Source organism: Elaeis guineensis, chromosome 11, assembly GCF_000442705.2.
Source record: "Elaeis guineensis isolate ETL-2024a chromosome 11, EG11, whole genome shotgun sequence".
Classification (NCBI taxonomy): domain Eukaryota; kingdom Viridiplantae; phylum Streptophyta; class Magnoliopsida; order Arecales; family Arecaceae; genus Elaeis; species Elaeis guineensis.
Window position 1 is genome coordinate 107,959,627 of NC_026003.2, and position 27,379 is coordinate 107,987,005.

At 35.7% G+C, this 27,379-nt stretch overlaps 1 pseudogene; it reads left to right on the forward strand.

The window, feature by feature from the left end:
- The first annotated feature begins 5,332 nt into the window (after positions 1 to 5,332).
- On the forward strand, positions 5,333 to 27,363 carry LOC114914633 (probable cinnamyl alcohol dehydrogenase 1; annotated as a pseudogene).
- The last annotated feature ends 16 nt before the right edge of the window (positions 27,364 to 27,379 follow it).

The following is a 27,379-nucleotide window of genomic DNA, read 5'->3' on the forward strand; positions in this document are numbered from 1 at the left end:
ACAAAGTTTAATGTAATAGAGACAAGAATGTTGAAGTGAATGTATAATCAAATTTGGTTAAAAAGGTTATTCCAAGGAGTCGTAGATGTACAAGAAAAATAAAAATTGATGGAGAATTGAAGGAGATCATATGGTCACTTAAACTATCAAGGGATCTAAGTACTTTGGTCCTTCTTTAGGAATGTACAAAAATAAGAAGACCCAAGAAAACATGAATTAATAGTTTGAACAGGAAAAATAAATAAATAACGACAAGCATAATTAGATTGCTTGGCAACTGAGGATTCTGATGGTACAAGGCCTGCTGCTTATGGGTTACAGTGAATGTGCTGATTTTAACTTCCATGGAAAATGCCTTGAGACTGATCAGAGGTCTCCCTAAGGGTCTGTGCGCTCAGGTTCTCTGATTTTAATCCTGTGAAGTTCTTCACAGGATTGAGCAAATGCAGCAGTCCAATTAACCTTAGCATACGACATCGATTATCTTATTATAGTGCGACATGTACCCTTACAGGTCCAGAGCAGCATCAAATTGCCAGTTGAGGACTTCATGTTCATATGAATAGAATTCAAATCATGAGTAAAAGCAGCATATCATACTTCCGAATAGTTTCTGTTACAACATGATGAACTCAAATTGAGATGCAATATAGGATCACGTACAGCCATAATCTTGCCAGATTTCAGTGTAATTTAGTTCTTATTAGCAGAAAATCACAAGAGCATCACCATTGTCCTACATGTTGCTACTCCCGCCCTGAAGACCATGACCACAGTAAACATAGCTATTTTTATCATGTTGCCATCTTTATAACGTACTGTTTTTGTGAAAAAAAAAAAAAAAATGACACCAGAGGATCTTTGTTCTGTTTCATGGGTTCTGCAACATAACAGACTCTGCATGTTGAAGCCACATTTGGTACAGTATGGCACAATGGAATCTGCACATATTCATTTCATGCTCACATCAACATCTCACAAGATATGGTACTAAAATAGTGAACAGTGCTGGAAGAAATAGACCACCTCTTCTGGGCTGAAGTAAACTGATTATCAAACTTGTGGCAGCCATTACGACTAACTAAAAGTGAGGCTTCACCTGGAAATCCAATAATTCTACCATCAATAAAGCAGTTAAAGACATTGGAAACACCCTTCCCCGTTGGCTGGAATAATTTAGATGAGGTATATAGGTGTACATAAAAGGGTTACTTTCAAATTTTATATATTATCTTTTTGAAGTGAAACGCCCTCCCCCAAAATTTGACGTTCATCTCTTACGCCCCCCCCAAGGAAAAAAAAAAAAATCAAAAGAAAAATTGACGTTCATCAAATGCTTAGAAAACTTCCACCGGGCCCAGCCCTTTTAACAAGAAAAGTCCCTCACATGCCATAGGATAAGAGGGGATTGATGCTGATTATGGATTGGAGCATGTGGGAGGGTTTTGTATGCCCTTGTGACTGGGGATGAATCAGATTGGATCGGATCAGATATGGATCAGATCAAAAATTTATCAACTCAAATCTAATCTATTTATTAAATAGATTAAAAATTTAAATCTAAATCCAATCTGTTTATTAAATAGGTATCCCGATCTGACGCACATAACATATTTATTAAATAGGTCAAGTTAGATTAAATAGGTCAAACGGATTAAACAGGTTAAATATCTTAAATAGATCAGGTTAAATTGATCAAAAATAAATTAAGCAAATTTTAAACATGTTAAATAAATTTTAAATAGATTAAATAGTAATTCAATTCTATTATTAAACTGATTAAAGTTTTAATTCTGAATCCAACCCATTTAATAAACAGATCTAAATGGATCGATCTGTTTATAATCTAAATCTACTTATATCATTCATAAATTATGATCCTTACTTGTGATTAAGGCATCTAATTTGTTTTTTCTTTATGGGATTGGGATAGAAAATCCTTATTTTGGGAGAAAATGAGGAGAAAAGAAAGAGGCCGAATGACAATAAGATTGTGAAGATGGGATTATTTAGTGAAGGTGGGATAATTGATATTTTTAAACTTTTCGAGATTTAGTTGTAAAATGCTCATATTTAAAAGGATATTTATGTACTTATAAATAGCATCAAGCCAACCACGTCAATGGAGGATGTAATGGTAACCCGAAACTGATCCTTTAGATTAGATTTGTCATAGAGTCAATTTAGGATGAAAATTGGATTAGATACTAGCATAAATATATCTAAATTTATTTTATCCGACGAATATAAATATAAATATAGATATTATTTGGATACAAAAATTTATATCTATATTTATTTTAAATAGATATTGATACAATTCGGATTCTGCAAGTATGGATATAATGATAGATACAATTTAGATAATTAAATTTTATGACTATAGAGTCCAAGATATTAACAAATAAATAATAAATTAAATTAATAATATATTTATATGATTGTATATTTTTTTTAAAATTAATAAGTATTATATAAAATTATATAGGATTATATGTACATTCGGATAATCAAATACGAATCGGATAGTTGTTTATCTATATCTATATCTATTGCGGCCAATCTCCTGTTGCACCTGTCGTCAGAGAAGAGCACCTGCAAAAGAAGTCTGCACTGATCGAAATTGTGTCTAGCGGGGATCCTCCGATGCTTAAGTCTGTAGGGAGTGATGAACAGCAGATAGAATATTTAAAGTGGCAGAGTATCAGTCCAGAATTATCTTATCAAATGCTGTTCATTTATCTCATTTTATAGATGAGTAGTTGGTAACCATCTGTTACGGTTAGACACGTGGGTCTCACATGTTTCGGTATTATGTAATCGTGGGATGGATGGTTATATCTGTCACTGATCATGTTTTGGCCATTATGCGCTTTCTGCACTGACAGTTTCAGATAAGCCGACTATATATCGATAATAATAGTACATCGATCATATGTCGGTAGTAGTCGTGAAGATTCGAATGACCATCGATTGATAACTCTGATATGCCGATGGTCATTGGTCTAAGATTAACTGAGTTATTATGGCTAAATCGGTCAATGGCTGAGGATAGCCGACTGTAGGTCGGCCAACTGATTGTTAGTCGGTATTTTGTGTCCATGAGGCCGATTTAGAGTTGGAATCGGGAGTCAGTTGAATTGTCCCAATAGTTGCCCCCCACTCTCAAGTCCAAAGTAGTCTGACATGCGTGTTATCACATGGTTTGTCATGTTAGATGAGGAAGTTTGTCATGTGTTGTCTCGAGCTTCGATTCGACTGCAGGCATTAATGATATTTTTAAACTACGAGAGGTCTCCAGCTATTTTGTTATTTCGATAACTGTGAGATCATCATTGAGATGTCATTTCTGAAAGATAATTCGATGCCCGAAGAATTCGAATGATTTGATTCTGACTAGTAGATTTTGGCCACGTGTCTGGATGTCATTGGCTCTGTGCTGTTCACGCAGATAATGTTGAGGTGGCATGATCTGAGAGTAGGTGCATCGAACCATCCGATCAATGGTCGGTCTTGAAGTAGCCACATGTCGACATCTGAGAAGATCCTGATTTGAGTGACTTCATTCAGACCGTTAAAAGATCCTAGATATATAAAGTCGCTTTCATTTAGATTTTTTACTTTTGCATTCGTCACTTTCCTCTGCAACAGAAGGTTCTGCTCTAGTGTTACGAGCTCTCCAAGTTTTCTAGTTCCTTGCAAATCTGTAGTTCCAGATCGAGTTCCCATCTCCTTTTCTTAGGATTTTTCTTTTTTGTTCTCATTTGCAATGGCGAGTAGAAGTAAGAAAGCTTCATCTTTTTGAGATAGTCGGCCAGAGAATTCGATCGACGATTCTCCTTCGGATCCAGAGATGGAAGTCTCTACCTTATCCGGATCCAATGTTGAATGGCTTCGAGAACAGTACCGTATCCCAAAGTAATATCAGCTTTCCGCTCCTGATCCGGATGGTCGGGTGAATTTCCTTCCTCCAGACCAGGCTGCGTTTTATGTCGAGGACCTTCGGGCCGATCTTCGATTTTTGATTTCGAAATTTGTCCAAAATCTTCTTGACTATTACGATCTTTGTCCTACTCAGCTGGCTCCAAACTCCACCTGACTGATGATTACTTTCACCTTGTTATGTCATCTTATCCTAACTAATCCTCACCCTTCTTTATTTCAAGCTTTCTTTGTTCTCCGTCCTCACTTCAAGGCCAAGGGTTGGTAGTTTTTTAATCCAAGGGAGGGCCTTTCTTTCATCTCCGATCTTCCATCGTCCATTCATGGATGGAAGAATCAATTTTTCTTTACTTCTTCTTCATCTTCTTGGGCTTTCCTTCGTACTGGGGTGATCCAAGAACCGGCCCCAACGAGAATAGTTGGATGGATTCTATTGATTGGAAAGACTTTCTCCGACTAAAAGATATGAAAGTTCCACCGCAGCGAGAGCTGATGACGAACAGGCTCTTTATGATGCCAGACTTAGTTCGATAACTTCTTTAAGTATAACATAGTCAGTCACTTTATTTTTTCTTTTGTTTGTTTCTGAATTTTGTACTGATCTTTATCTTTTGATTGCAGTTATGCGGACGAGGGCATGAGTTTCGACCGCTGACATTCGCTCGCATGCTGCCAAGAAGAGGGCAGCGACCGATGCTGGATCCTCTCGTCCATCGAGAAAAAATCGGGTTGATTCTCCGTCAGTACCGACAAGGAGTCCCGACATTCCGTCGGAGACAGCCCTCGAGCCGGTCTTAGCATTGTTGGCTCCGACAATGTTTCCTCCAATAGAAGTGCCATCCGCTGGAGTCAGGATGGTGAGAGATGAAGCTGCGTAGAACCATCAGCGGCTCCATTAGTGGGGGTTCAGGCTGAATCAGAAGTTGCGGCTGAACCCGAACAATTTGCTGCTGTGCCAGTTGTTCCAACGGAGCTGTCTCGAGCGCAGTCAAGCACTGACTTCGTGGCGTTTCAAGCATGCGACCGTCGACTCGAGATCGGGGGAAGGTGCCAGCCGCTTCTGTCAATGATGGGTCATCTGCGGGCCTCCCCACCTTCTTCGACATCAGAATTTCTGTCGGTGAGTCGGCCTTGGCCAATCCATCATTGGCCAGATGACTAATCGAGGCTGGACTTCTCCCGACAAATAGGGAGAATAGAAGAAATCAGACAGTGTCTAAATATTTTCTTCTTTTTATCCGATGATGCTTGGGGTAATTTTTCGACATTCCACATTCCTTCTTTTTTTTTGATCTGACTTGTCTTTTCTTTTCAATGGGCGCATGATATGCACGCTTTAGAGAGCGAATATCGAAAAATTGCCAACCTTCATCGGGTGTGGATGGACAAGATGGCGGCCGCTAATGCCGAAAGGATTGCTGCCGTCGAACAGCTTCAAGTGGCAACTGAATGGGAGAAGATGCTCCAAGAAGAGATCTCCCGTTTGACAGCCGACCTTCAGTCTTCTAGAGCCGAACTTGAGTTGGCTCAACAGAACATCACGTCTCTCGAGTCTCGGATCAGGAGCAAGAAGCATTTCATCAATCGGCTCCGGAGAGAAAGAGACGGATGCATCGAAGAGCTGGAAACGGAGCATGGCAGGCATCGGGCCACTATGGAAAGCTGGCATTGGCCGATGCTGAGTCGGCCTCCACTAAGGCTAAAACTGAGTCGGCGAAAGGCGCCTTGAGTCCGCTATCGAGAACTTCAAGGATTCCAAAGAATTCAAGAATAAAATTCTCGAGGGCGGATTCGCCTCTTACTATGTTGGATACGAGGATGACCGAGATACGGTCGAAAAATTATATCTGCATTTGGATTTGAGCAGCGTCGTTCCTCCTAGTTCGGAAGAAGAGACTACTGAAGAGGGTGCCGCACCAGCTGGAGGAGATGCACCAACTGCACCAGAGCTCAGACCGTCACATGAGAATTGTTCGGCTTGTTACATCCACCTCATCGTTGATTGTGGATGGCCAACTGATGTGAATTTATGCATAATATAAAATTTCACACAAAATTTTTTGAAGTTTTGATTGTCGAATTGTCGACCATTATCGATGATAAAATGTATGGTAGATCGAATCTGCATATGATTGACTTCTAAACGAAGCCTTCCATCTTACTTTCAATGATCTGTGCCAAAGGTTCAACTTCTACCCACTTTGTGAAATAATCGATGGCAACTATAATGAATTTTCTCTAACCAGATGTCGGATGAAAAGGACCGCGTATGTCGATTCTCCATTGTGTAAAGGGCCATGGTGCAACAATTGATGTCAGCTGACTGATCGATTGATGTTGTATATTAGCATACTTTTAGCATGGTTCACATCTTCGAATAAGTTCAACTGCATCTTTCTTTATGGTGGGATTCGAGACTAATCATCAGCCGGATAAGACACATAACAAGGCAAAACTAATCATCAACTGGATGGAGTTTGGAGCCAGCTGAGTAGGACAAAGATCGTAATAGTCAAGAAAATTTTAGACATTTGAAATCGAAAATCGAAGACCGACTCGAAGATCCTCGACATAAAATGCAACCTGATCCAAAGAAGAGAATTCACCCGATCGTCCGGACCAGGAGTGAAAAGCTTATATTGCTCCAGAATACGATACTATTCTGGAGCCGTCCAACATTGGCCTGGATAAGGAAGAGACTTCCATCTTCGAACCCAAAGGAGAATCATCGATCGGATTCTACGGCCGACTATCCCAAGAAGATGAAGCTTTCTTACTTCTACTTGCCATTGCAAATGAGAACAAAAAAGAAAAATCCTAAGAGAAGGGAATGGGAACTCGATCTAGAACTACAGATTTCACAAGGAACAAGAAAACTTGGAGAGCTCCTAACACTGGGGCAAAACCTTCTGTCACAGAGGAGAGTGACGAATGCAAAAATAAAAAATCTAAATGAAAGCGATTATATATATATAGGACCCTTAACGATCCGGATGAAGTCACTCAAATCAGGATCTCCTCAGATGCCGACACATGGTTATTCAAGACCGACCATTGATTAGATGGTTCGACGCACCTACTCCCAAATCATGCCACCTCATCATTATCCATGTGAACAGCACAAATCCAATGATATCCAGACACGTGGCCAAAATCTACTAGTCAGAATCAAATCGTTCGGATTCTCCAAGTGCCGAATTATCTTTCCGAAACAATAACTCAATGGTAATCTCACGATTATCGAAATAATAAAATAGCTAGAGACCTCTGTATTTCAAAAAATTATTAATACCTACAGTCGAATCGGAGCTCGACACAACGCATGACAAACTCCCGTCATCCAGCGTGACAGACTACGTGACAATACGCATGTCGAACTACTTTGGACTTGGGAGTGGGGGTAACTATTGGGACAATTCAACCAACCTCCGATTCTGATTTTAAATCGACCTCATGGACACAAAATACCGACTAACAATCAGTTGATTGACCTACAGTCGGCTATCCTCAGCCATCGACCGACTTAGCCACAATAACTCGACTAATCTTAGACCAATGACCATCGGCATATCAGAGTTACCAACGATGGTCATTTAAGTTCTAATAATGCGGAGGGCACCAATAGTCCCACATTAGTTGTGAGTCAAGGAGGACTCGCGTTTATAAGGAGGAAAAAATTTTTCCATGTGAGGTACCTTTTAAAGGACAAAATCGTGAGGTCCATGGGCCAGAGCGGACAATACCTCACATGACGGGCTGAGGCCATGTCTGCAATAATGGCATGCCAGGAAGGGGTCGAGGTCCGTCTCGATTTTCTGGGGCTGAGATCCACCTCGACTGACTGTGGGGCTCCTCAAACTGTATACATCGGAGTCTCCCTTGACTGGAGAGCTCTGTTGTGATTCTAATAATGTGGAGGGCACTAATAGTCCCACATCAATTATGAGTCAAGGAGGACTCGCGCTTATAAGAAAAAAAATTCTTCCCATGTGAGGCATCTTTTAAAGGGCAAAACTGTGAGGTCCAAGGCCAGAACGGACAATACCTCACATGACGGGTCGAGCCCCTGTCCGCAACACGGGCCAGTGTTGTGGACAAAAGCTTGACCCGTCATATGAGGTATTGTTCGCTCTGTCCCATAGGTCTCACGGTTTTATCCTTTAAAAGGTGCCTCACATGAAAAAAAAATTTCTCTCCTTGTAAGCGCGAGTCTCTCTTGACTCATAATCGAACATCGGGACTATTGATGCCCTCCATATTATTAGAACCACAACAGAGCCCTCCAGTCAAGGGGGACTCTGATGTGTACAGTCCGAGGAGCCCACAGTTAGTCGAAGCGGACCTCGACTCCTACTGGCATGCCATTATTGCAGACAAGGGCTCAGCTCGTCACTTAAGGTATTATCTGCTCTGGCCCATGGGCCTTATGGTTTTGTCCTTTAAAATGTGCCTCACGTGGAAAATTTTTTTCTCCTTATAAGCACGAGTCTCCCTTGACTCACAATCAATATGAGACTATTGGTGCCCTCCACATTATTAGAACCACAATAAAATTATTCATGGGAAGAATTTTTTCCTCCTTATAAATGTGAGTCTCCCTTGACAACCGAATATCGGGACTATTGATGCCCTCCACATTATTAGAACCACAATAGAGCCTCCTAGTCAAGGGCGACTCCGATGTGTATAGTCCGAGGAGCTCCATAGTCAATCGAGGCAGACCTCGACTCTTACCTAGCATGCCATTCTGTTGCGGTCAATCCCCTATTGCGTCCGTCGTCGGAGAAGAGCACCTGCAAAAAAAGTCCGCACTAATCGAAATTATGTCTGACGGAGACCCTCCGATGCTTAATTAGTGGGAGTGGTGAACAGCAGATAGAATATTCAAAGTGATAGAGTATCAGCCTAGAATTGCCTTACCAAATGCTGTTCATTTACCTCCTTTATAGATGAGTAGTTGGTAACCTTTTGTTACGGTTAGACACATGGATCCCGTATGTTCCAGCATTATGTGATCGTGGGATGGATAGTTATACCCGTTATGGATCATATTTTGGTCATTATGTGTTTTTTGCACTGACAGTTTCAGGTAATCTGACTATATGTCGATAATAATAGTACGTCGATCGTATGTCGGTAGTAGTCGTGAAAATCTGAATGATCATCGGTTGGTAACTCTGATATATGTCATTGATCTAAGATTAGCTGAATTGTCATAGCTAAGTCAGTCGGTCAATTGATTGTTAGTCGGTATTTTATGTCTATGAGATCGATTTAGAGTCAGAATCGAGAGTCGATTGAATTGTCATAACAATATTCATTTTTTTTTTATGGATATAGATATGAATATGAATATTAGTTAAATTTTTAAATTTTTATCCATATTTAATTTGGATATAAATATAGATTCGAATGGATAATATCTGTACCATTTTTACTCCCAAATCAATTGCTTTTGAGCGTGACTCACGGCTTGCTAATTACTTCTTTTTACAGTTACTTGCTTGGATGGCTTGTATAATAAAATAAGAAATATAATAAAAATAAATCATGGGCTGACACCCTAAAGAGCTCATTCCTTTTTCTTTTTTTTTTTTTCTTTTTTTTTTTTTTTTTTCTCCGGTAAGAAAAGAGCTCATGCTTTGAACTAGATTTCTCGAGGAGTCATTTGTCTTTGGTCGTGACGTCAGGGAGGAGGTGTATCTCAGAATCGTCGAAAGACCAGGTCTTGCTTCTTATACCTTGTTTGTTTGACGTTGGAACATGTAATAAAATAAGAAATATAATAAAAGCAAACCATAGACCGACACCTAAGGCTGCGTTAGGGGCATCTTGAAAAGTAACGCTTTCAAGATGAATGGCCATCACTAAATTATTAATAATATTAATTATTTTATTTAATATATAAATAATATTATAATAAAATTATTAAAAATTTTAATTGATATGTTTACTATAATAATTAGATTATTAATAATATGAAATAAATTCTCAAAATATCACCAATAATTTGATTTGATATTTTTTTTTTACGATGAAAAGTGGTGGGAGTGGTGTGGGCATGACGGTGGCTCGAAAAAATAGTGGGCCAAAAGATGTGGGGAACTGCATGCACTGAGGGGTTGGGGAGGGGACGAGCGCGTGTAAAGCCGGGGAGGTGAAGGACTTGCTAATCACTTTTTTTTATACTTACTTTGATGAAACATGTAATAAAATAACAAACATAATAAAAGTAAACCATAGATTGACATCGGAATTATTAGGTAGACTCATTCTATCATTAGCAAAGTCTTTTATAAATTTTAATTGACTGTTTTTCACCTCACAGCCAATCATGTTTCATCATGACTAGTAATTAATAAAGAATCAATTGATATATGAACTTTTTATTGGCTTTGCCTGTGGCAGAATGAGTATATCCAATAAAAAATTCATACATTAGTTGATTTTTTATTATTGATTAATCATGATTAACTGTGAGGTGAAAAGAAGATAATCAAAATCTATAATATGAAAATAAATTTGGATGGATAATATCTGTATCACTTTCATATTTAAGTCAATTATTTTTAGGCATGACTCATGGCTTGCTAATTACTTTTTTTTATACTAACTTGCTTGGATGACATGTGTAAAAAATAAGAAACATAATTAAAGTAAGTCGTAGAGTGACACCCTAAAGAGCTCATTCCTTCTTTTTTTTTTTTTTTCCGGTAAGAAAAGAGCTCATGCTTTGAACTAGATTTCTCGTGGAGTCATTTGTCTTTGGTCGTGACGCCAGGGAGGAGGTCTATCACAAGAACCGTGGAAGGACCAGGGCTCGCTTCTTATACCTGTTTTTGTTAGAAGTTGGAACATGCAATAAAATAAGAAACATAATAAAAGCAAACCATAGACACCTTGAGACTGCGTTTGATGCATCTTGAAAAGTAACGTGGATTGCTTTCAAAATGAATAGCTATCACTAAATTATCAATAATATTAATTATTTTATTTGATACATATAGATAATATTATAATAAAATTATTAAAAATTTTAATTTATATATTTAATATAATAATCAGATTATCGATAATATAAAATCAAAATTTTAAAATATTTTCAATAATTTGATCTTAATATTTTTTTTTATAACAAATGATGGGAGTGGTGTGGATGTAATGGTAGCACAGAAAAATAGCGGGCCAAGAGATATGGAAAACCGCAGACACTGAGGGGTTGGGAGGGGACAGGCACATGCAGAGCCGTGGGGGTGATGGAAACGAGCGTGGAGGAGCTGTGAGAGGATGGTGGGAGATGAGGATGGAGGACTTGCTAATTGTTTTTTTATAGTTACTTGCTTTGATGGAACATGTAATAAAATTATAAATATAATAAAAATAAATCATAAGTTGATATAGAAATTATTAGATAGATTTATTCTACCGATCTTTTATGAATTTTGATTGGCTGCTTTTATCTAACAGCCGATCATGATCCATCATGATTAGCAATTAATGAAAAATCAATTGATGTATAAATTTTTTATTGATTTTGCCTACGATAGAATGAATCTATCTAATAAAAAATTTATACATCAATTAATTTTTTATTATTGACTAATTATGATTAGTTGTGAGATAAAAAGAGTCGATCAAAATTTATAAAAAAATTTATTTACGATAGAACGAGTCTACCTAACAAGTGCTCTTGAAGAACTCAATCTTTGATCGGAGTCATTTGTCGAGTTCTTTTCCAGAATAATACAAAAAAAAATTTAAATATCAAAATAATTCAAAACCAAACTTATTTATCAAACTAATGCAAAAGGAAAAACACCATTTTGAATGGCGTTTTTTCCCCTTCCACGTCACCCTCCTTTTCCACGATGGCATCATCCCAAAAAAAAAAAAAAAAAAAAGAAGAAACACCAATTGGAATGGCGTCTTTAAAAATGCCATTCAAAATGGCGTTTTCAAATTTTTCCACAAAAAAAAAAGAAAAAAAATCGTGAAATAATGGAGAAATTTTTTTTTAAATTTAAAATTAATAATAAATTAAAATTTTAATTTTGATTGAAATTTAAAATATAAAGATTTAAATTTGCAATTCATTAAAAAAATTAATTTAGATTTTTTATTTCATTTTTTTTTAAAAGATGTCAAAAAAAATCTTAAGAAAAAAAAATTATCATAGAAAATAAAAAAAAAAGAGAAAGAAATATGAAAGAAATAAAAATTTGAAATTTAATTGAAAAAATCATTCGAAATACTTGTCCTAAAAATTTTAAAAAAAAGAATTTTTAAATAATAAAAAAAAGAATTATAATTTAAAATTTAAAAGAAATAAAATTTTAAAGATTAATTGAAATAAAAATATTATTTCAAATTACTTTCTCAAATTAAAATTAACTTAATTTAAAAAGATTCAAAAAATTTTAAAAATAGGCTAAAAAAATTTTATAAAAATTAAAGAATTAAAAAAAATAGAAATTATAATTGTAATTGAAGAACAAAGTTTATAATTTTTAATTTTAAAAAATAAGAATTATAATTTTAATTGAAATTAAAAATTATATTTTAAATAACTAAATTAATTGAAATATAAATTTTTAAGAAATATTTTAAATAAAAGAAAAAAAATACGTAATAGAATATCAAAAAGATAAAAATGAAAGAAAACTAAAATTATAATTTAAAATTATAAAAATTATAAATTAGATTAGAAAAAATATATCATAAAATAATAAAATTAAATTAAATTAATTACAATTTCATTTTTAGGGTATTTTATAAATGTGACTTAAAAAAATTAAATTTGAATTAAATTTTGATAAAAAAAGAAATACATTAAAAAGTTAAAAAATGATGAAAAGTTAAAAAGTTAAAAAGTTAAAATTTTTAAAAAGTCAAAAAAATTAGAATTATAAATTAAAATTTAAAAAAAATAAAATTTTAAAGATTAATTGAAATAAAAATATTTTTTAAAATTATTTTCTCAAACTAAAATTAATTTAATTAAAAAAATTTCCAAAAAAATTTAAAAATCGCCTAAAAAAATTTCATAAAAAGATAAAGAATTGAAAAAAAAATAGAGATTCTAATTATAATTGAAGAACAAAGTTTATAATTTTTAATTTTAAGAAATAAGAATTAAAATTATAATTGAAATTAAAAATAATATTTTAAATAACTAAATTAATTTAAACATTAATATTTAAAAAATATTTTAAATAAAAAAAATACGTAATAGAATGTCAAAAAGATAAAAGTGAAAGAAAATTAAAATTAAAAATTAAAATTATAAAAATTATAAAAAAAATATTTCATAAAAGAATAAAATGTAATTAAATTAATTACAATTTTTTTTTGGGTATTTTATAAATGTGACTTAAAAAATTTTAATTTGAATTAAATTTTGATCAAAAAATAAATACATTAAAAAGTTAAAAAATGAAAAAAAATATGAAAAAAAATTGTAAATTGAACTTTAGAAAAAATAATATTTTTTAAGTAAAGGAAAGGAATACGTAATAGAATGCTAAAAAGATAAAAATAGAAGAAAACTGAAATTATAATTTAAATGATAAAATTTTTAAAATAAATTTAAAAAAAGTATCATAAAAAAATAATAAAATAATAATAAAATAGAAATTATAATTATAAATTTTAAAAAAATTTAAATTTAATTTAAATTAAAAATTATATTTAAATTATTATTTAATTATTTAATTAAATTTATTTATTAAAAGATTAAAATAGATAAGTAAAGAAATAAAAAAAAAAAAAAGAGAAAAGCCGTAGAGAATGGCGTTTTTCCCTCCCCAAACTCCTTTTTCTCCTCCTTCTTCCTTCTCCCTTCTCCCTTCTCGATCTTCTCCTTCTTCCTTTACAAATTTAAGTAAAGGAAAAGAATACGTAATATATCATAAAAATGAAAGAAAACTAAAATTATATTTTTAAATTATAAAAATTATAAATTAAATTAAAAAAATATATCATAAAAAAGTAAATAAAAAGAAAAAATGGTAATAAAATAAAAATTATAATTCTAAAAAAAAATTAACTTTAATTTAAATTAAAAATTATCATTCAAATTACTATCCTCATTAAAAAATTTAATAAATTAAAAAAATATAACCTATTTTTCTTACAAAATATGCTTCCAAAAATGTGCCGTTAAGCTCTTTAGCAATGGTTGATTCATGGGGTTGACTCAAAAATATAAACCTATTTTTCTTACAAAATATGCTTCCAAAAATGTTGAAATTGCCTCCAATAGATTACACATCTTTTATTCTTGCTTTTGAGACTTCAGAATCATATCTGATAAAATTATGATTTTTTTTCTAAAATATAATAAATCTTTTTCCAAACCAAAATCTTTAGTAATCCCTTCAAATGCTTTGTAACCATCAAAATCAATTCAAAGAGCAACATTCGATATATTATTATTTACGTTATAATATTTATAGTCCTTTCAGCATAACGTTTTCTCTCCTAATGTTCTGAGACACATTCGAGTATGTGTATCCATATGCACAAATCATAATATCCAATCATTTAAAATTAAATAATATAAAATAAAATTAATATTTAATATTATTCAATAGAATAAAAATGTCAAACGTACAAAAAAAATAGTACAATAAAAATGTAAAAATACTAAATACAAATATAACAAAGACTAAGTCCCATAAGGACGTCGCAGCGCCCGTGGTCGCTTGGACCTTCTCAGGAAGGTCCTCGCCGGCTGCTCCTGCTGTGATGGCTCCTCTCCTATATCAGTGGAGGAGATCTGCTGATCATGCTGCTCAGGAATAACTGATGCTGTCGGATCATCTACGGACTGAGAGACCCGTTCAACTCTCTCATCTGGATACACGGATGGACCTGAAAAAAAAGTATCATACTCATATGGCCAACTGGTACCCGTGATGGCATCTGGAGGATGTAGAAGAAGAAGACGCTGCCATCTGTGGATGAAAAGGCGGTGGCATCTGTGCAGCATCGAATGATGACATATGCGGAATATGCGGTGATGGCATATGTGAAACATATGGTGACGGCGTATAACTCATATCTGACGCCCGAACTGCTCCATACCAAGGCGCACAGGTATGTGGATCAACACCAATCGCCACCAATGTTCCAGAATCTATTCTCTCCATCTCCTGCAGTATCTGAATCCGCTCGTCCTCATCAGTCGTAGATAAAGCACGACGAGCATCCAACACGAGATCCGACATAGAATCAGTCTATAAAATAAAAATAGAACAGTTAGTATAAAACAATCAGTATAGTGTACAATATAAAATAAAAATATAACACAAATAACATGAAGTAATTTTCATAATCTTACCAAAAGACGTACAGTAGAACTCTCGCCCTCGTATCCAGAAACTGCATACTGAGACTGTCCAATGACTCGCACCGTAATGCTAAAAAACCAAGCCATGTAGTCATCAGTATATGAACGGCCTCTCAAAATAGGATCACCATGAACAATGTGATCTCGACGTGCATCCCAAATATCGATGTATGTGCATGTCTGATACGCCAGTCAATACGAGCTCTCCCTCGTCGATCAATACGATGAAGTCCCTGCTGGTATCAAACTACTCTGGGATGCCCTGAGTCTGACCAAACTGCCACAGGACACGATCGAAAAAATGCCACTCTACCACATCAAAATAAATAAGTGGCACCCTAGCAGTCCATATGTCGTGTCCAACTGTACACATTTGCGGCAGTATAGCCAATATCCATCTGTATATAGCTCCCACAAAAATTGATATAATATAGTTAAAATAAAAAAAAATTAGTAAAAAATTATAATAGATTATGAATACTGTAAATTGATATTTATAAAAAATTCAAAATTTACCCGTCTAGATGTATCAACTAATGTATCCAACTGGCACCTATAAACCCGTGCCACTCTTGTCGATACGTGATGAACGTTGAATGCAACGTTCCATCTGTTTCACAATGTACTAATATTAAATAAATTTAAAATAATAAAATTTAAATAAAAATAATAATATTTCGATACCTGTATCCTAATGGTCCGTCTAGTCTGAATGGAACATCAGGATCCTGCTGCTCTGATGGCATCTCGAGCAACTGTCGTCGTAATGGACTGATAGTCGGCATACGCTCCCATACCCAAATCTGCAAATTTTAAAAATTAAATAAATGATATATCCAATGTAAAATATAATTAAATATTAAAAATAAAAAATTTTAATTCACATACCTGTAATAATACAAGATAACCGTCAATCTCGCTCTGATCAGCATAGGAACCCCGACATATAGCTCGGTATAGACAAGCTAGTACTGCACTGCCCCAACTGAGTCGACGAGCGAAGTCTAAATCCTCTAATAATGGCAAAAACATCAACTTCATCTTATTCGATGAAGTATCAGGTAACAGGACACCACCTAACAATCGCAGCACCTGACCCCTAACATACTGCTGCACCATCTCCTCTGGTGCATCATCCGCAATATGAAAATGACGATAACGATCATCCAAACACTCAATCCTGAGTCATGAATGATCGAAAAAATATGCGTCGGGCTCAAACCCTAACAATCGCAAGCACAAAGCCTGCCACTCCGGAATGATAAGTGTGGGATCAACTCCGGTAACTGGATCTCCATCAACTGGTAGTCCAGTAAGGATGCTGACATCCTGTAAACTGATGGTCACCTCACCAAATGGAAGATGAAATGTGTGTGTCTCTGGATGCCATCTCTCAAGCAAAGCAGTAATAAGACCAACATCCATCTGTATACGACCGATCTGATATACTCCATAAAATCTCAGATATCGTAAATAATCTAACACTCTATCTGGGATGTCCTCTGTCCTCCAAAAATCTGCATCGGATCATCGTAGACGAAGATATCTGGACTCCTGCAATAAAATATAATAATTAGATAACGTACATGATTTTTAAAATAAAATTTAAAGAGTAAATAAGATTGTAATGCTTACGCCGCCATCTAAAATAGTCTGTGATCGATGGTGCTCCTGCAATGTAAGAATGCTGCTGTCTCGAGGACCGGGATATCGTGGATCGTAAGCCATAATACGCTGTCTCAAGCAATATTATCACAGTTATATTAAAAAAATAAGACAATATATTTTAATTTTTTTTAAATACAATATTATCACACAATACAACTTAAACACAAAATTCAATTCATCCCAACATATTAAACACGTAAATTCAAATACAATCTCACAGTAATTCATAAAATAATGACAAAAATAAATTTTCGAAGCTTTCAATTTCTTTCACTGCTTGAAGTTGAAGTATGTTGAAATATCCTAGGACAGCGACGACGATCATGATCCTGTTCCCTACAAATACCACAGTGGTTCTTATTTCTTATTTGTCTATCATCCATCTCATTTCGTAGTCTCGTTGACTTTGGTCTATCTTTCTGCTTCGGTCTCAAACGATGATGATCAGGCATACATTTGAACATACGTGTATGCATCCAATAATCTTCATGTGGTAGTGGATTGAAATTACCGCTCCAAGCATTCATATATGCTGTAATTGTATATGCATCATCCACAAAACCACTAAAATGTACAGTAATTTCTTGATACATAGCTAAAATATGTGAACATGGATATTTGTACGTGCTCCACTTTCCACAAGAACATTTTCTTTCAGCTAATGTAACAGTATGAGAATTTTCTCCACCTCGTAATCCTCCGCTTGCTCTTCTCGTAAGCACTTCATATATACCTCTTTGAAGGTTGAATGCTGTTACTCGGTGTTGGTTAGCCTTAACTTGATCTTCAGCAATTTTAATTGCAACATGAGGAGTAAAAAGATTATTTGGATTCTCCTCTACATATCTCAAGGCTTGGGCATGCCTCGTATTGAAATATTTGACAAGACGATAAAATGTCAGTTGAACACAAGCTGTAATTGGCACATTTCTACCTCCTCGTAAAACATTGTTAAAAACCTCCGATAAATTTATAGTTAAAACACCATAGCGTAGGCCATCATCATGTGTCAATATCCACTTCTCTTTTCTATCTCGGACAACCAGCTCCAAGCTTCTTCATTCACTGTTCTAATCCTACCCATGATAAAATTGAATTTACGAACTTGATGAGCACTTCCTGCTTGCCATACTGCTCTTTTCAGCTGCACATTTTTAAAATGAGTGTTGAAATTACTACAGATATGTCTTAAACAGTATCGATGATAGGCACGTGGTGGACTCCATCCAATAGACTCATCTGCGATGGCATTTAATATACCTGGATGTCTGTCAGAAATTAAGCATATTCCATTTCTATCTTTAACGATATGTGTTCTGAGCTGGAAAAGAAACCAACTCCAACTTGCAGTCGTTTCCTTATCGACAATTGCATATGCTAATGGAAATATCCCATTCTTTGCATCAATGCCTGTTGTAATTAACATCTTACCTTTAAATTTACCATACAAGTGCGTGCCATCAATGCTAATTACAGGACGGCAGTGCATAAAACCCTGAATAGATGGTTCGAAAGCCCAAAAAATATAATTTAAAACACGAGCATTGGAATTCACAGCTTGAAAAAAATTCCATGAAACAACTGAACCAGGATTTGCATATTGAAGTGCAGCCATATAATAAGGTAATTTAGCATAAGATGGCTCCCATTCTCCATAAATATCAACCAATGCCTTATGCTTTCCACACCATGCTTTCCTGTATGATACTGTATATTGAAATTGATCATTAACGGCTGCCACAATAGCTTCAACTTTAACACCGGGATCTTTCTCAATAATATGTCGGACTAATGTGCTAATCATCTTTCCACTGACATGTTTGTGGTCTTGACTCAATCCCGTAAACAAACAAGTGTGAGGACCCTCATATTTTGTGATTTGAAAATATCCATGTTTTTTCAACAATGCAGCACGAAGCCTCCATTTACAATGCTGAACATTATCTGATGATGCACATCGTATGGACCATAATTTCGAATGCGACTAAACTACATTGTATGTCCGATGCTTCATAATGTGATAAAGATCAACAGCTCTCCTTACATCATCTTTACTCTCAAACATTAAACCTTTAGAAAATTCAGTCATCGAAGAGTCCCAAAATTAATTGTCAGAATTCAATCTTCGACCAGCACTAACACAACCACCATCATCTAAATTTATATCATTAAAATATTATGGAGGTTCGTGCAAACGAGATTGAGATTCTTCCACATTAATATTAGTTTGAACATCTTCATCATCATTCTCATCTTCATCATCATCATCATCATTACTGCTACTGTCCTCATCCATCCAACTATCTTCATCTTCATTTTCATCTGACTCAAAACCCAGACTATCAGAATTTATTCCACCGACTACCCAATCATCATTTCCTATATGAGTGTTGTCTCTCACACTTACCACTACTTGTACCAAAGGAGAAGTCACCATAGCAGAAGACACAGGAGAAGTCACCACAGCACTTGGAATAATTGGATAGCTAGGACCGGCAGTAGTGGAATATTGTTCTGCAAAACCGACCTCATTTCTATCGGTTTGTATCATAGGAGTTACGAAAGGTGAGGAAGGCCCAACATTATTATCCGCTTGAGTTAAAAACCGACTATGATATCCAAAGCTTGGTACATCTTCTTTTTCAATATATAATTCTAAAAATCGACATTCTGAATATTTCAAAGGAAATGTCAGTATTTCTTCGACATCATCATCGTCATCAATTGGAACCAAGATATATTTACTCTGCATTAACTGTCCCGACAGATTAGGAGATCTCCATTTCAATTTTATTTCATATTTTTCTTTGTCTACAGGAATACTGCTGTATAAATGATCCAATAATTCTTGACGTGATAATGATGAAGATATTCTAATCATCCGATTTGCAGGGTGACTATACTGCACACCAGTTTGATCATTCTGTATCATGCCGTCATAATACAATAAAACACGAACTCGAGTACCGGCCATTTTCTCAAAAAAACCTACAATAAAATCAAGATTAAAATATTTAATATTATTAATTACTTTATCATTACAAAAGATTTACATGATACATGCATCATATCATCAACAAATAGGTACAGATAGATCCTATCCCATTGGGAATTGCATTAATTCTATAGATTAATTACATTAATGAAACGATACGTAAAAAGGATCGAAAGAAATTTCGGCAGCATTTTTCCTTAGTTCTCCCCACACAACTCAAAATGTGTGAGGAGAACTAAAGAAAAATACTGTCCAAAATTTCTCTCGAACCCTCCGCATATCATTCGAATAATGTAATTATCTATAGAATTAAATACAATTCCCAAACTGTCCAAACTGGACAATCAATTGACCAATGTATGTATTTTACGATATCCATATAAATATATATTTTATACGGATAACGTAGAATATTATACATTGATCAATTGACGGGTCTACGTTTTCATGAAATACAATATATTTAAAAATTTAAAATACAACTGAATCTAATTAGATAAAGATAAAAATAAAAAAAATTAATGAGATAAAAAAAAATTGAGCGCCGAAACCCGTGGGCCCCACCGTCATCGCAGCCCATCGCATCGGGGCCATCGCCACGTGGGCCGCCGTCAGGGCACGCGGCCCCACCGACCGTCTGGGGCCCACCGTCGAGACGCGGGGCCCACCGTCGGGAGAGGAGGGGGTCGAGGACTGCCGTCGGGGAGCGGGGCCCGTCGCCGGCCGTCTGTGGCCGGCCAAGGAGAAGGGAGAGAGAGAGGAAGAGAGAGAGAGGAGGGGGCCGGGGGCCACCGCCGAGATGCTGGACCCGTCGCCGGGATGCGCGGCCCGCCACCGGCCGTCTGTGGCCGACGGCCAAGGAGAAGGGAGAGAGAGAGGAAGAGAGAGAGGAGGGGGCCGGGGGCCACCGCCGGGACGCGGGACCCGCCGTCGGGGCGCGCGGCCGCCGCCGGGACGCGCGGCCCGACGCCGGCCGTCTGTGGCCGGCGGCCAAGGAGAAGGGGGAGAGAGAGAGGAAGAGAGAGAGAAAGGAGGGGGTCGGGGGCCACCGCCGGGATGCGGGACCCGCCGCCGGGACGCGCGGCCCGTCGCCGGCCGTCTGTGGCCGGCGGCCAAGGAGAAGGGAGAGAGAAAGGAAGAGAGAGAGAGAGGAAGAGAGAGAGGAGGAGGCCGGGGGCCACCGTCGGGACGCGGGACCTGTCGTCGGGATGCGCGGCCCGCCGCCGGCCGTCTGTGGTCGGCGGCCAAGGAGAAGGGAGAGAGAGAGGAAGAGAGAGAGAGAGAGGAAGAGAGAGAGGAGGGGGCCGGGGGCCACCGTCGGGATGCGGGACCCACCACCGGGACGCGCTGCCCGCCGCCGACCGTCTGTGGCCGACGGCCAGGGAGAAGGGAGAGAGAGAGGAGGGGGTCGGGGGCCACCGCCGGGATGCGGGACCCGCCGTCGAGACGCGCGGCCCGCCACCGGCCGTTTGTGGCCGGCGGCCAAGGAAAAGGGAGAGAGAGAGGAAGAGAGAGAGGAGGGGGCCGGGGGCCACCGTCGGGACGTGGGACCCGCTGCCGGGACGCGTGGCCCGCCGCCGGCCATCTGTGGCCGGCGGCCAAGGAGAAGGGAGAGAGAGAGGAAGAGAGAGAGAGAGGAAGAGAGAGAGGAGGGGGCCGGGGGCCACCGCCGGGACGCGGGACCCGCCGTCGCGCGCGGCCCGCCGCCGGGGCACGCGGCCCGCCGTCGGCCGTCTGTGGCCGGCGGCCAAGGAGAAGGGAGAGAGAGAGGAAGAGAGAGAGAGAGGAAGAGAGAGGAGGGGGCCGGGGGCCACCGTCGGGACGTGGGACCCACCGTCGGGACGCGCGGCCCACCGCCGGGATGCGCGGCCCGCCGCCGGCATGACTAAGAGAAAAAGAGAGAGAGGGGAAGAGGGAGAGAGAAAGAGGAAGAGGAAGAGAGAGGCGGGAAGAGCTCACCGCCGTCGAGACCTTGCCGCCGTGCCGCCGGAGATACGCCGGAGAAGATCGAGAAGGGAGAAGGGAGAAGGGAGAAGGAAGAAGGAGAAGAGGGAAAAGGAAGAAGGAGGGGAAAAATGAGTTTGGGGAGGGGAAAACGCCATTCTCTATGACGTTTTCTCTTTTTTTTTAATTTCTTTAATTATCTATTTATAATCTTTTAATAAATAAATTTAATTAAATAATAAAAATATTAATTTAAATAATTATTTTTAATTTAAATTAAAATTAAATTTTTTTAAAATTTATAATTATAATTTTTATTTTATTATTACTTTTTTATTTTTTTTATGATACTTTTTTTAAATTTATTTTAAAATATTTATCATTTAAAATTATAATTTCAGTTTTCTTCCATTTTTATCTTTTTAGCATTCTATTACGTATTCTTTTCTTTTAGTTAAAAAATATTATTTTTTCTAAAGTTTAATTTATAAATTTTTTTTTCCACATTTTTTCTCATTTTTTAAGTTTTTAATGTATTTATTTTTTGATCAAAATTTAATTCAAATTAAAATTTAACTTTTTCTTTAATTTTTTTTCTTTATTTAAAATATTTTTAAATAATAATGTTTAAATTAATTTAGTTATTTAAAATATTATTTTTAATTTTAATTATAATTTTAATTCTTATTTTTTAAAATTAAAAATTATAAACTTTGTTCTTCAATTACAATTAGAATCTCTGTTTTTTTCAATTCTTTATCTTTTTATGAAATTTTTTTAGGCGATTTTTAAATTTTATTTGGAAATTTTTTTAATTAAATTAATTTTAGTTTGAGAAAATAATTTTAAAAAATATTTTTATTTCAATTAATCTTTAAAATTTTTTTTTAATTTTAATTTATAATTCTAATTTTTTGTGACTTTTTAAAAATTTTAACTTTTTAACTTTTAACTTTTCATCATTTTTTAACTTTTTAATGTATTTCTTTTTTATCAAAATTTAATTCAAATTTAATTTTTTTAAGTCACATTTATAAAATACCCTAAAAATAAAATTGTAATTAATTTAATTTAATTTTATTCTTTTATGATATATTTTTTCTAATCTAATTTATAATTTTTATAATTTTAAATTATAATTTTAGTTTTCTTCCATTTTTATCTTTTTGATATTCTATTACGTATTTTTTTTCTTTTATTTAAAATATTTTTTAAAAATTTATATTTCAATTAATTTAGTTATTTAAAATGTAATTTTTAATTTCAATTAAAATTATAATTCTTATTTCTTAAAATTAAAAATTATAAACTTTGTTCTTCAATTACAATTATAATTTTTATTTTTTTTCAATTCTTTATATTTTTATAAAATTTTTTAGCCTATTTTTAAAATTTTTTTGAATCTTTTTAAATTAAATTAATTTTAATTTGAGAAAGTAATTTGAAATAATATTTTTATTTTAATTAATCTTTAAAATTTTATTTCTTTTAAATTTTAAATTATAATTCTTTTTTTTTTGATTATTTAAAAATTCTTTTTTTTTAAATTTTTAGGACAAGTATTTCGAATGATGTTTTTCAATTAAATTTTAAATTTTTATTTCTTTCATATTTCTTTCTTTTTTTTTATTTTCTATGATAATTTTTTTTTCTTAAGATTTTTTTTGACATCTTTTAAAAAAAAATTGAAATAAAAAATCTAAATTAATTTTTTTAATGAATTACAAATTCAAATCTTTATATTTTAAATTTCAATCAAAATTAAAATTTTAATTTATTTATTAATTTTAAATTTAAAAAAAAAATTCCCCATTATTTCACGATTTTTTTCTTTTTTTCTTTGAGAAAATTTGAAAACGTCATTTTGAATGGCGTTTTTAAAAACGCCATTCAAAATGGCGTTTTTGAAGACGCCATTTCAATTGGCGTTTCTTCTTTTTTTTTTTTGGGATGATGCCATCGTGGAAAAGGAGGGTGACGTGGAAGGGGAAAAAATGTCATTCAAAATGACGTTTTTTTCTTTTATATTAGTTTGATAAATAAGTTTGGTTTTGAATTATTTTGATATTAAAATTTTTTTTTTATATTATTCTGAAAAAGAGCTCGTCATTTGTCTATAGGCGTGACGTCAGGGAGGAGGTGTATGTCAGGAATAAAGGAAGGACCAGTTCTTGCTTCTTATTCCTTGTTTGTTGGAAGTTGGAACGTGTAATAAAATAAACCCATCCTTTAAACTAGATTTATCCAGGAGACTTTTGTTTTAGGGGTGATGTCAGGGTTGCGGTGTATCTCGAGGATTGAGAAGGCGGAATCCTGCACCGTATACTTCACTTGCTTTGCTCCGCCATGATTTGAGATCTCCCAACTTCCTCATTCACAACGACCGGTTTCAGGATCCAACGCAGATGAATAAAATCCAATCTCTTAGCAAAATATCTAACCCGGTTCGGCTTTATTGGTAATTAATGAGATCATTTAAGTCCATAACTCAACTAATCAAAATATTCAATTCAGAAAAAATTTAAAATGGATGAAATTAAATTAGATTATGTTGCTTGAGTAGGATCACATGAAATGTATCAACTTTGGAGTAGTTTGAAACATCATAAAAGAAAATTAGATTGAATTGCTCGAACTTTCTATGATAAATGCTCACTATACAAAAAAAAAAACAGAATCTCATGCACAGAATTATGTACGTGATGCGTAGCTCTCTATTTATGCCTTTAAGAATCTAACTGGAAGAATATTGTATATTGTGGCTTGGCCTAAAAATTACGGGGTTTGCGTCGGGTTAACCCAGCTGGAGTTAGCTGCTCCCCCTGCGGTCATGGTTTCCTTAGCTTTACCGTCAGTGAAGTACAATCATGTTCATCAAACGGCCACTTGCCGTCTTCTATAAATAGATAGGAAGATCATCCGGCTCTTTGTAACGTAGCACAGCAATCCCGCCAGTGAGTTCGAGGGAGACGAAACATCTCTCTCCGCAGCACAGCAGCAGATCCAAATCGCCCGACCGTAATCGTCCTCAAAGGTAACCGTGTCTAACATTGGTTTTCTGTCTTTGCTCGTCTGAGAAATCTTTGTTCTTCCATAGCCGATATTCTTTGATGCTTCATCATCTTTTTCTGACAATTTTTCCTCTTTTTTTGTGAATTCTTATCCTTGGTAGCTTTGGTTATATATTATTATCGACACTGGACTAGTTATTTCATGATCATTAAAGTTCTTGTCTTATTCTTCTCAGATGGGGAAGAGGGGCAGCAATTTTTTGTATTTAACCCCCCACAAGTTGTATTAGAAAAACATTGAAATCGCAGAAGTAATGAAATGGGTAGAGTTTCGGAGTTCTTGTTCAGTGGAGATGTTTTGATCTTGGGAGGCACAAATATACGTTGTATGTTTAAACAGAGGATTAACTAAGTTTCAGTCATGCGCCGGTAGAGACTTCGTTGCAACAGTAGCAAGAATCATAGAGCAACTGCGATTTCAATGTGAAAGACTACTCAATGGAGAGATTTGAATTTGATTTTTTCTCAGTGAAATAGGTGGGGTCTTAGCTTCCATTTTCTTTAAAGAAATTGCTGTTACCATATCCACCTAACCTTGCATGCTTTATTTGGGAGCATAATATTGCAGAGAAGTTAAAGATTCCAACTATATGCTCAAGCATTTGTTTTTTTACTTGGTGTATGCGTAGGCGTGTGGGGGTGCGTGCGTGGGTGAGTGAGAGAGGGAGAGAGAGAGAGAGAGAGATGAAACTGTTTATCCCCAATCAATAAGATTTAGCTTTTTTCCTGCCAAAAGCTTCAACTCATATAAGACAGGGGAACTTTATAGCACAGTATAAGGAATGAAAAAATTATGTGCTGACGTTAAATGAGTGCATGGCAAATATTTGGATGTACATCAACCTTATGTGCTGACGTTTTCTACCTTATTGGTTGGAAGCGCACAGGTACTGCTACATCATACCTGATGGCTATCCATTAGCTATGGCAGCACCTTTGCTATGTGCTGGAATCACAGTGTACACCCCCATGATGCGCCATAAGATGAACCAACCTGGCAAAGCTCTCGGAGTCATTGGGTTAGGTGGCCTCGGTCACATGGCAGTGAAGTTTGGAAAAGCTTTTGGTTTGAAAGTAACAGTGTTCAGTACGAGTAAGTCCAAGAAAGAGGAAGCACTAAAACTTCTTGGAGCAGACAAATTTGTGATCTCATCAGACCAGCAGCAGATGGAGGTAAATACAAATCACTGTTTCTTTAACGTGCCTTCTATGTTTCAAGCTTCCTTTTCAAGTTTATGGGAGGGCTAAATACAGAGTGCCTAATTCTCTATGAATATCTGGTGAAATAACTTAAATTTCTATTATATGGTCTACAAAACTTTGTTTGAGGCTTAAAGCTGTCAAAGCTATCATAGTTTCCTATTTTTCCCTTTAATTGTTTTGTAGTTAGCACAGTGGCGCAACAACTCCAATTTCATGGAGTTGCGGAAGGTGAACTTGTGATCTCAATTTCGAATTATGTTTCATATATAAACTTTTGCAACTAAGGTTCTTAACACTATTTTTTAAGATTTCTCTTCTAAGGAAAACCCTCTGTTTATTTTGTAAAATTATACAAAATTTAATCATTTGAGTGTCATACATTGCAATGACTGGACGAATCTTGGCATACAAAATTGCCTCCATTTGAATTACCTTAAATCATTTTATGATTTTTTTTTCTTGACAATAATGGATGTTTTTGTCTTGAGAAAGGTAATCGAGTACCGTAGAAATCACTACTACAACTTCACAGCTGAATTTTTTTGGAAATGGCTTTGTTTGCTGCTGGCTTCTAATGTAGTCTTTGTTGCAGTCTATGACAAAATCCCTGGATTTCATCATTGACACTGCTTCCGGTGATCACCCCTTTGATCCTTACATGTCACTTCTGAAGATTGGTGGAGTTTTGGTCCTAGTGGGCTTTCCTAGTGAAGTCCGTCTGAATCCCGGAAGTCTCAACCTTGGTATTCTTCTTGTTCTTTAAAGTAATTTTGTTCATTCTGGTAGTCTATTTTTTTTCCTCAAAGCAGGATGACTATATTAGCTCAAAGTTCTTATTATATTTGACTAAAAATTACTTTTGTTAGGTTCGAGAAGAATTTCTGGCAGCTTGACTGGTGGTACTAAAGAGACAAGCAATGCTGGAGTTCTGGGCAGCAAACAAAATATATCCAGAAATTGAACTCATCAATATTCAGTACATAAATGAGGCACTTGAGAGGCTTGTAAAAAGAGATGTGAAGTATCGTTTTGTGATTGACATTAAGAACTCTCTCAAGTGATTTCATAATAAAAGAGCTGCTGCATGGAGCTTTCTCAGAGCTTATTTAAGTCACGGTTTATTGTATTCAGAAATGTGGACTCTTAATGATGATATTTTTGCTAGTCCTCGCGGATAAACATTTTAAATTTTGAACTTTTGCTGCC